Genomic DNA, 10,446 nt, shown 5'->3' on the forward strand with positions numbered 1-10,446 from the left:
TACGTCCAATTGATCTTCATGTACGTTGATCTTTTCCGTAACCATTTCCCCCGAGAATCACTTGTTTGGGGAGGGGGGGGGGGGGGGCCTCATTGGAATTAACCGTTAGCCGTAAAATGGCTTAAAAAAAATTAGCCGTTGGGCGTAAAAATTGTGAAAAAATTAATCGTAAACTGGTAACCACAATGGAAAGACATTAACCATGATCCGAAAATCGGCCAAAATTTTAGCCGTTAGCCTTAAGAGTCTTTTCCCATCGAGACCCTCTTGCGTGTCCTTGCTGAGGGGTCATAGACTGTTCGCCCAGTGCCCCGGAGGGGGTAGGGGATGGGAGTAAACGGGCGATGCGAAAGTGGTGGGGAATTGCGATAAATTTGGATTTCAAACCTAAACTGACTTAGATCAAGCCTTAACGAAATCTTCTCCATTGCGGTTGTCTTGGTGAACTTTAAATCGACCATTCAATGAGATAACACGCTCGATAATTAACTGGGTGGGTTCTCCCATCCTTGTCGAAGCCAAGCAAAAGAAGGCTTCTTTTAATTGACTCGAAATAGATATTAAAATTGTTCACCACTCACAAAAACGCAAGCTACACACACACGGGCTACCAAAATTATAAAATAAATGAATATAATAATAATAGTAATAATAATTATAACATAGCTAGTAACTTTGTCTAATCAGATTCAATTGCACGAGCGTGCTTCATATTCCTATTGCGCACGCTCATGACGTCAGCAAACAAATCCCTCGAGAAAAAAATTTTCCTTCGGGTTGAAAATGTTATAAAACAATTGGTTCATACGTCAGCTGTGCGTTCATCGAGATATGAAGCACTTGGGAAGTTTGGAGAGCACTCAAGAAGCTAGAGTTGCTCTCGGCTACGCCTCGAGCAACTCTTGCGCACCTTTCGTGCCCTCCAAACCTCCCGCGTGCTTCATATCTCGACGAACGCACGCCGACATATGAACCAATTGTTAATAAGAGTTTGCGTGTGCCTGTGGGATCGCGCGAGTGCTTCTGAGTGTAGCGCGCCGCGTTTAAGTGGCGGCAAGTGTATTTGAGTTACCATAACACTGGTGCAAATCGCGATTCTTTTATAGCATCGTTTGTTTCCTTTAGATTGTGATAACTCAACAAATCATTCGAAAATGCTAACAAACACAACTGAATCACAGCCATGGCTAGGGATCTTCAAAACAGGTGAGGCTGACGCACAAACTGGCAGGAAACATTTCAAAGGAAGGTTACGGGAGCGTTCGACATTTCAGTTGTCAAATTTGACACAACTGAACTTTTAACTACCCACGAAAGAACTCCCGATATTTAGGAGATGCTAGAAAGGATATCCGAGAAACGTGTCCTGAGATGGGAATGTTAACCTCTTTGATCTTTGGTTTCTAATTAATAATTAGAAAATAGTCAAAATAGGCAAAAAGTCATTCATTTTAGGCGTGACAACTCTGGGTAATATAACCTTTTGGAAAAAATGCACTTTTTTTTAAGCAAGGCTAAAACTGGGATGGAGACAGATTTCTAATGAAAGTATTCAAGTCACAAAAGGCTTCAAAGCTGTATGTTTAATGAAGAGTTGATGATTGATCTGGTTAACCCTTAGACCACCATTCATCCATGTTTTACTTCCTCATTTTAGTTAATTACCATAATTCCCAGTTAAAATATGTATAACTATATAATATGTACCTGTGTACATTATACCATCAGAATTAAATCAGTAAGACTATTGTCATTTTGAATATTTACATGCTGTCAGAACTGAAACATCTTGGACTCTCCCTCTATTAACTAATTGAGTTAGTATTAGTTGTTTTTAAGGTTAAGAGTTAGTGTTAATGAAGGAGTCCATGATGTGTCAAGTTCAGAATTTTTGGTATAGAAGTATTCAAATTTAAGTTCCAATTTCACCTTAAGACTCAAATTGTATTGGAGTCAAGTCCAACTTATTTCAAAGGAGCAGATTGAACAACATACCTGTAGTGTTATAGCACAAACTTAGGACTGTAACAAAACAATTTTAGTTAATTTTCTTTTCAGGGCACCAGTCTAATCACATTCAGGACATTTGGGCAAGAGCATTAAATGAAACTTCTCCATGAATTTTTATGCTATTTTAGAACTAAATAGCTTAAAAGTTCTCTTGAACTCATATCCAAAGCTTTTATTTCTCAAATGGTCAAACACAAGTGACTATTTTTGAAATAGAAAGCTTTGATGCAATTTTTGACTTCAAGCCAAAAATTGCTTTTGTAGAGCTAAGAATTTTCATTTGATGCCAGACCTAGAGTCTACAAAATGTGAAGAGAGAAGTACCCTGAAAATTGAAAAAAAAAAACCAGAAACAAATAATGCCAAATTTTGCAGAAAAAAAATCTTGTTAACTCCAGATATGTAGTTTTCATCTGAGCCCTATTTGTCATAAAAAACATTTTTTTAAATAGCTATATTTACTGAAATAGAGTTTCATGTTTTTATTTTTTGTCATATCTGTATAGATACGCTCTTAGTTTTTTAAAGTAAATTGTAAAACTAACCTAGTGCACCAAAGCCGGACACGTAAACCCCTAAAAACCCTTGCATGAGGGAAAAATGGGGACCGTGTACCCCCAACCAGTGCTATGGTGCAACCTTTGGGGTTTTAAGGTGTGTTTAGATAGAAACTGCTAAATTAACTTTAGTTAACAAAGTTCCTTGTGCAGTGTGAAATGTCACAAAGTTTTCCGTAGTTGAACATCTACATTCATTTGAGAAGCAGCAAGTGAAAAGTGCTCAGATGCTCTTACCCCAATGTTTTTGTTTCATGTGTTGAAGCATGTAAATGAGTTCACAGTCCTAAGCCATTTTCCATAACTTGTACTTTATAACGAGTAAATCAAATCCAATTTCTTTCCATCAATAGTTCAACTTCAGTCATCAGTAAAGGTGCTTACATGCCTAAAAACACAAAAGTACACAACATATCCATACACTGTTCAGCAAACCAATAATGAGAATACCCAAACTTATTAGTTAGGTTATTATCTTGATCTGATACCAAATTCTCCCAACTAATTAACAAGAAAATTTGTAGCAGCTAAGGGGGAGAATTAACAATCAGATCTTGAGTTGAAGGGTTAATGAGTTAGGGTAAATCATCATGACATCTTGCTCGCATTCCACATGCTTAAAACTGAGGGCTTAAATTCGTAATTGTTGGATTTACTAAACTCCATTCTTAGTGATAATTTTCTTACCTTTATTAATTCATGACCAGGGATGTATTATCATCCATGCAGGTTGATTTAACCCGCTTGTGTTTGCAATCATCATTGGTGAAGCCAGCATTTTGATCACTCACCGCACTTCAGGACTTCAGGTACATAATTATGAAACTGATCACTAAACAAACAAAATATGTTTAATAGATAGAAGAGTGTAAACACATGCCATAAGATACAAACTTTTAGATTAATTTAATGTATTTAACTTAGTATGGTATGGTATGCATATCTTTGAATTAATTGAACTTCACACCTACATCATTGTGAGGGCCAAATAATGGTAACAATGGAACTTTCCAAAACTTTCCTTTCTTGTTGATTGGAACTTACAATTTATGATGATGATACTTTGTGATCAAAGTATTTCATATTGCCTCCAACTCTTGATTTCATCTGTTGTATATCTGTTAGGTCAGTTATGCATGCAGTTTGAACCTTGTTTATAGTATTACAAACCTTGAACTTGCATGTTCAGGATGTTAAGTCTGTGGACTGATCCTTGTTTTATACCTGGCCCAGCCAACACATGTAGTGGTAGTTTTCTTGCCAATAGTGAGGTAAAGCAATAACTGATGAATGGAATTCTGACTGACTGCTTCTTATACATCAGCTGCTGTAAAAAAAACTTTCTAGCACATTGGATCATTTTTTACAAAGTATATGTAAAGCATGTATGTATTGCAATGTTTCCTGAACTGTTGTACTGAAATCAAGTCTTGAAAATGCCACTTTCATACCACTTTTAAATCCCATTATGTTTTGAATGCTCGTGGCTGAGGTTACATCCTGTTCCATTTAAGCACTTTCACTGTCCATCACTCAGTGCAAGAAAGTGTTTCATGGGCTTGAATCCCATTCGGTTTTAAATGCTTTTGGTGCAGGTTAATACATTTTGCACTAATTAAAAGCACTTTCACGGTCTTTTACTCTGCACAAGACAGTGTTTCATGGGTTTGAATCCCACAAAGGTTGAAATACATTCTGGTTGAGGTTAATTAACTTCTTTTCTACTCAACACTTTCACTATCTGTTACTTTATACAAGACAGTGTTTCATGGGTTTGAATCCCACTAAGGTTGAAATACATTCAGCTGAGGTTAAATAATTCCTTTTCACAGCACTAATTCTCTTTCTGTTAGTCAGTGCAAAACAGTGTTTCATGGGTTTGAATCCCATCAAGATTTAAACACTTTTGATAAATTTCAAGTGAGTTTCTTCTCTTCTGATAGAAGAACTTTCACTTTCTGTTGCACAGGGCAACACAGTATTGAAGAACTGATGTGAATCTTATTCTTGCTACATAAATTGTGCCTTACCTTTGACAATACAGTGCATTTATCTACATTGAAGAATAGGGAAGAGCAAAGATAAAACTTTGGTACTGGTAAGAAGGGCCAATGAAAAAGAGGAAGATGAGTACATTCAAGGACATGGAAGCCCCATTAACAGAGAAGAATTAAGGATACAGAAGAGCATGCCATTTCTTGAAAAGAAATGACTACAAGCTGTTTTTATGTAAATACTGTACTTCAATCTGAAGACCATGAATAATTCTACCAGACACACGACAAGCCACCTTAAATGTTGACTGCATGAGGCAGGGACAACAGAAAACCTGTGGCACCTTGGTGTAAGGGTGTAAGGGCCTCACTTTGCAAACATGTACATGTATAACAAGAGAAGCTTCTCTCCTTTAACCACACAAAATAACAAACCACCTTTCAACAAAGGCAAAAGGGGGCTATCTCACTTCCTGCTATGCAGATGACACCATACCACCTTCAGCTGTAGAGACAACAGAGGAACAGCACTCTCTAAGCACCTAAACAAAGCACAGAGAATTATCACTCTTCATACCAAAAAGATGCACAGTATAAGCCAACAGGATTCATGAGCCATAAATCAATTTTGTGTTGAAATTTCAACTATAAAGCTGCATTAAAAAAGACTATTTGCAAGTACAAGAATCACAATTATCAAGCATTAATTCTACCCCACAGAAGACAACAGGCTTAATTGCAGAGCAGGCCAGAGAGGAATGCCATAAAGATCATAATGCACATGTGACAACAAGTAATCTTAAATGGAAGGGAAGAGACCATTTTACCTTCTACAAATGACTACAAGCCAGCTTTAGGAGAAGGCCTTAGAGGACCATCATCTAGAAGGTGCACACGCATTAGACTATGAGACCCAAAAATGACTTCAACCATAGGTGGAATAATATTGTACATGTCAATCATTTTTCTTCTTCCAACACAGATGACATAAAGCGATATTGAAGTAAGGGTCATGGAAGCATTAAAATTTTCCTGACTAAACAAGATGAGAGTCACACCTTCCAACCACAGATGACTACAACAAACCAGATGGAAACAGGAGTCACAGAGGAGCATCACTTTCAAGAGTAAACAGATGACTTAACATGCCATCATGGGTAGAGAAATTATAGAAGATCAGCACCAGAAATTGTCCTTTAGGCTATAAGAAGCCAACAAAAAGCTCGGGCCATGGAAACTATCCCACTTGTTTGGTTAAGTAGTACACAAAATGATCACAACCATTCACTATAGAGTGCAAAGGTCACAGAAAAGCATACCATCTCCTGGAAACTGCAGGTAACAAAATCACCCTTCCCTTCAGAAATTCCATCACCATGCACTCAGTTTCCTCAACAACAGTCCTATGCAGTTATGTTTTTCTTCAAATCTACTCAGTATCTTTGAAGTGTCCTTGGTGGTCCTTTTATTTCTTGGCAGTTTGTGAATCCATGAGTGTGATTGGAATTGCTTGATTGTTGTCCATGCATGCATGTTGTCATCAGAAAAGTTGTGGTGTAGGTAGAAGTGTATTGCTATTCGTGGATCCTTGCTTCCTGTTGGCTTGCAGTGGTCAAGATTGCTCTAATGGTCCATTAGTTTCTACCAATGGTAAATCTATCTACAATCTTTGAGGTTCTCTCCGTGATCCTTGTATTTCATGGTGGTTTTTGAATCCATGTTTGAGGTTGGAAATGCTTGTTTGTTGTCCATGTTGTCACCAGTGAGGTTGTGGTTTGGCTAGAATTGTTGCTATTTGGAGAACCTTGCTTCCTGTTGGCTTGAGGTGGTCAAGATTGCTCTTGCAGTCCATTTGCTTCGATGGTAAATCTATTTAGTATCTTCGAGGTGCCCTCAGTAATCTTTGTATTTCCTGGTAGTTTGTGAATTCATGTGTGTGGTTGAAAATGCTTGTTTGTTGTCCGTGCATGTTGTCACCAGTAAGGTTGTGGTGTAGTTAGAAGGGTGTTGCTGTTTGGTAAACCTTGCTTCCTGGTGGCTCGAGGTGGTCAAAGTTGCTTTAGTGGTTCAGTTGTTTCTCTTGTAAGTGCACATGAAGTTCCTGGTCTATCAGCTATAAAATATAAACTGCACACTTCTCAATAATAACTTGCAATCTTATACAATCTTTGACAGACCTCTTTGTGCACATCCTGAAACTCCTGAACATATGCAGTGTATAATGAATTTCTTTCTCATCAACAGCCAATTGCTCTAGTATTTGATTTATGAAGTTCTAGCCATTGTTTAATTTTCTTCATCCTTCTAGGATACTGTTGTCTAATTTTCTTACATACCTTTGAAAAATTGGTGCACTGTGGGTTTCAGTTTACTCTACACAAATAGATATATAAATCTGACCTAGTAGGTATATCCTTTTGGCACTTTTGTATTCTCCTGGTTTGTTCTTATCCCAAGTTGCGTTTCTGGCTTGTAACAAGATGTCCTGAAAACTTGAGAAAAAGTACATGTCAGTGTCGTTATATTATACGTGATTACATGGCTCACCTTGCTAGTAGCTGTAGAAATGCCCCGAAAGTGGCATAATTTGTGCCTGAGTGTGCTCCTGAAATAGGCTCAGTCATAGATCTAAGCCCTTGTAATAAAAACTGTATAGAAAAGTAAAAGTTGTTAGTCTTTTTATAACCTGAAAAGTAAACTTTAAATTAGTAATTTTTTGTTGTGATAAAACGACACACACAGGTTTTTTCTAAATTTATTGTTTTTGATTCACTTTTACAAGATAGTTTGTGTCTAGATCTCCTGAAATTAAAGTGTTAGTAGATCGAACGTTATGTTTTGCGTGGCATACGTGCAGAATACCTGCTAAAAGATATGTTAAACAGTCCTGAAAAAGGAAGCTGTTAGTAGTTTTTATCCAACGTTTAAAAAAATCACCAAGACACCAGTCTTCATGTTTTTATTGTTTTCAAATCTTTTACATCTTGATACTTATATGTATTTAATCATCCTGAAAAAAAAATCGTTAGTAATCAGATCTATGTATTTTGCATGGTTTGCAAATTTGGCCGAAAAGTAGCATTTGTCCTGAAAAAAGAAAGTGTTAGTTGTTTTTAGTTCATTATTATCTGTACAAAAGTAGACAGTCAGACACAAGTTTTCTGTTTTTATTATTTTCAAAATGTTACATCATTTATACTTTAAGTTAGTGTGTATGGTGGGGACGCGCATTCCTAAGTGAAAACTTTAGCATCTGAGGAAACCTGGAGTGTTCCTGTGTCAGTAAATATCGACACCCCGAAGGAACACTCGGGGTGTCCTAGCTGGAGTGTATGGATCGCGTGCGGCCTGGTAACAATATTGTCGTTACCAGGCCTCTGTAACAAACATAGTTAATTGGATGCCAATTATATTTTGAACCGAAAATCGAAAATGCCGACGACTGTGAGTTTCGAAAGTGCCGAATAGCCGGAGGAATATAATAAAAAGTGTTAACGTACCTGCTGACCTTACCTTCTCCATGATAGCTGCCTGAGTGATCCGTGGGTTCAGTGGAGAATCTATTATTTACAACAATTTGGCTGACAGCGAGTGTGCTGTAATGTCAAAACAATTGGCCTAAAGTATGTGTAAAAAGCTAACAGTTTACTATAGGCCATTTTTTCAACTCAAAAGCCATTTCGTTTCCACTGACACATCCTCAAGTGTTTTGTGACGCAAGGTGATGAGTTGATTTCTTTGCAATTTTGGCTGGCATGACAAGATAAGATGTCGTGAATTATAATGGCCTAAATATTCCGATGTGCGGTACAATTGGCCAAATTTTTTTGTGACCTAAACTGTGGTGTGTGCATATCTCCTATTCCCACTAAATGAAGCCTCGACTGGCGGCTTCAACTGAAGCTAAACCACTAAACAAGATAGAAGTAGCAAATGGGCATACTCCCCCTGTTGAATGGCTTAAAATCTCCAGTTATTTACTATAAAGAAAAAAAATGTCTGGTTGAACCTTTAGGCCAAAATCGTTTTGCCGTAATGAATTTTAAGGTATATTTTGGATGAAAAAGTCTCTCTAGATGCCAGTCCTTTGTGTGGCTGCTACCTAGTGAAACTTCAAATGAAAAATAAGTCTTTGTGTAACGCGCAACTAAGCGGGAGTTTTCAGTACCGAAGATGCTGGTGCTGACCGCAGGAGGGCCGTTGTAGTTCCATGCTCCAGTCAAGGTAAAAGAGTGAAGAGCTGTAGTCTTGAAGTTGATGCCAGAGTCAGAGCCGAGGCGAAGGTGAAACGTATTCGAACCTAAACCGAAAACCTATGCCGAACCTAAGCCGAAAGTACCTGAAAAGGAACCCAAAGGAGAGACCTAAGGGGAGGACCCAGCCAACCCAAGGGGACCCAACTAACTAACCTAACTACATTAAATTAAGCCGAATATGAAGTCCATGGACTTCGAGCCGAAATTTGAGTTAAGGTTCATCCAGAGCTTTAACTAATAACCCTCCATTCCAACCCAAAAGGAATGAGCTAACCAGTTTGTGTTTGTCTTCCATCTGTATCTTCTTTCCCAGTTGAACATCTGTGAGTAGATCCTAAGATGTAGTGTAAATTGAAGAGGAGTGAAGAGAAACCTTAGGTCTCATCTTCCAACAATCCAATTCCCAACATCTTAAGATGTCCCCAACAGGGTCAAGCTGGTACACTCTTGCTTTAGTGGTGTGGTGGCTGGACCAGGTGGTGTACTAACTTGGGTGCATTCCACAGGGAGAGGGTATTTCTGGAACAAAAAAAGATATATGAATGAGTGATTTATTTATTGTTGATAAAGTTCATGTACTAATGAATACGTGAATTAATGCAAATATGAATGAAGGATGAAAGAATGGAAAGAATAAAGGAATGGAAGGATGAATGAATAGACAGAGGGACCGATTGCATACATTTATGAACGAATGATAGACGGGCAACTCGATAACAGAATCTTTGTCACAGAAGGTTATCTGTTGAAACATCCTAGAAACTAAATTGAAGCCATGCGTAGAGTGTAGATAAGACCAGAGCAAACCTCACAGAGGAACAGTAAATATCTTAGCAAGCGCAGGAACATTTGCTTATTCTGCTAGACAACGCGAGTTTTTAGTGAAGTTGTGAAACGCAGTTTTAACCTACGTAAGTTGATTAATGAGGAACTGACTCGTTTGAATGCTCCCATCTCCAAAAAAATTAAACGGAAAAAAAGGAGGAAAACTGTAGAGGAAAGTGCAATTAAAGAAAAAGAGTTGCTTCCAGTTTGAATACCTTTGCAATCTGATGACTGATTTAAAAAAAGAATTTTATTTTTTCGCAAATGTTCTTCCGGAAGGTTAACGTATAACCCCATGCTATCCTGAAACAAAGCCATAGTCCCCAAAGAGGAATCTATCGTTTTCGCTAATGTTTTCTTTATTCAAGAACTGTATGTGTAGTGAAGTATGGGGCATGTGGAAATCCTGCCGTAATTTTGTTTTTGTTGTGGAAGGGGTAAACTGTTGGAGTTCTTTAAAACGATGTTGATTTACTTTAAAGGTGGCAAAAAATCTACCAAATTCGCGGTTTAAGGAGACAATGAGGCGCCCATAAAAAGAGATGTAACAAGCAATACCATTGAAAACAAAGACGGCGAGAGGGACCAGTGCATAACTTTCACCATATCATGAACTGAAAAAGAACGCTAAAAGGACTATTTTGCCGTCGTATTATCTACTTTTAATCAGCGAAGTTTTTTATCAATGAAATAAGTCAATTTGCAAGCAAAAAAATGGGAGACGTTCTTGAAACATGCAGCACGTGTTTTTCGCGCGTAAAGCCACTCGTTACTGGTGACACTGGTAGTGTTCCGGAAACTTGT

General features: G+C 37.8%; 2 long non-coding RNA genes across 3 annotated transcripts in view; one reads left to right on the plus strand and one right to left on the minus strand.

The window, feature by feature from the left end:
* Positions 1-774: 774 nt before the first annotated feature.
* LOC149041696 (uncharacterized) overlaps positions 775-10,446 on the plus strand; it is an 11,609-nt gene continuing 1,937 nt past the window's right edge. The window contains exons 1-2 of one of the 2 annotated variants that reach the window (XR_016188948.1): positions 775-1,206; positions 3,297-3,376. This is a non-coding gene — a long non-coding RNA (uncharacterized LOC149041696). The remainder of the gene's footprint in view (positions 1,207-3,296; positions 3,377-10,446) is intronic. The other variant, XR_016188947.1, reaches the window with a different exon arrangement.
* Positions 2,478-6,739, minus strand: LOC149041697 (uncharacterized). The gene is made up of 3 exons (XR_016188949.1): positions 3,738-6,739; positions 3,255-3,399; positions 2,478-2,955 (listed from the first exon to the last, which is right to left on the minus strand). It is a non-coding gene; the product is annotated as an uncharacterized LOC149041697 (long non-coding RNA).

The sequence above is a fragment of the Pocillopora damicornis genome, chromosome 8 (genome assembly GCF_964200805.1).
Source record: "Pocillopora damicornis chromosome 8, jaPocDami1.2, whole genome shotgun sequence".
NCBI classification, from domain to species: domain Eukaryota; kingdom Metazoa; phylum Cnidaria; class Anthozoa; order Scleractinia; family Pocilloporidae; genus Pocillopora; species Pocillopora damicornis.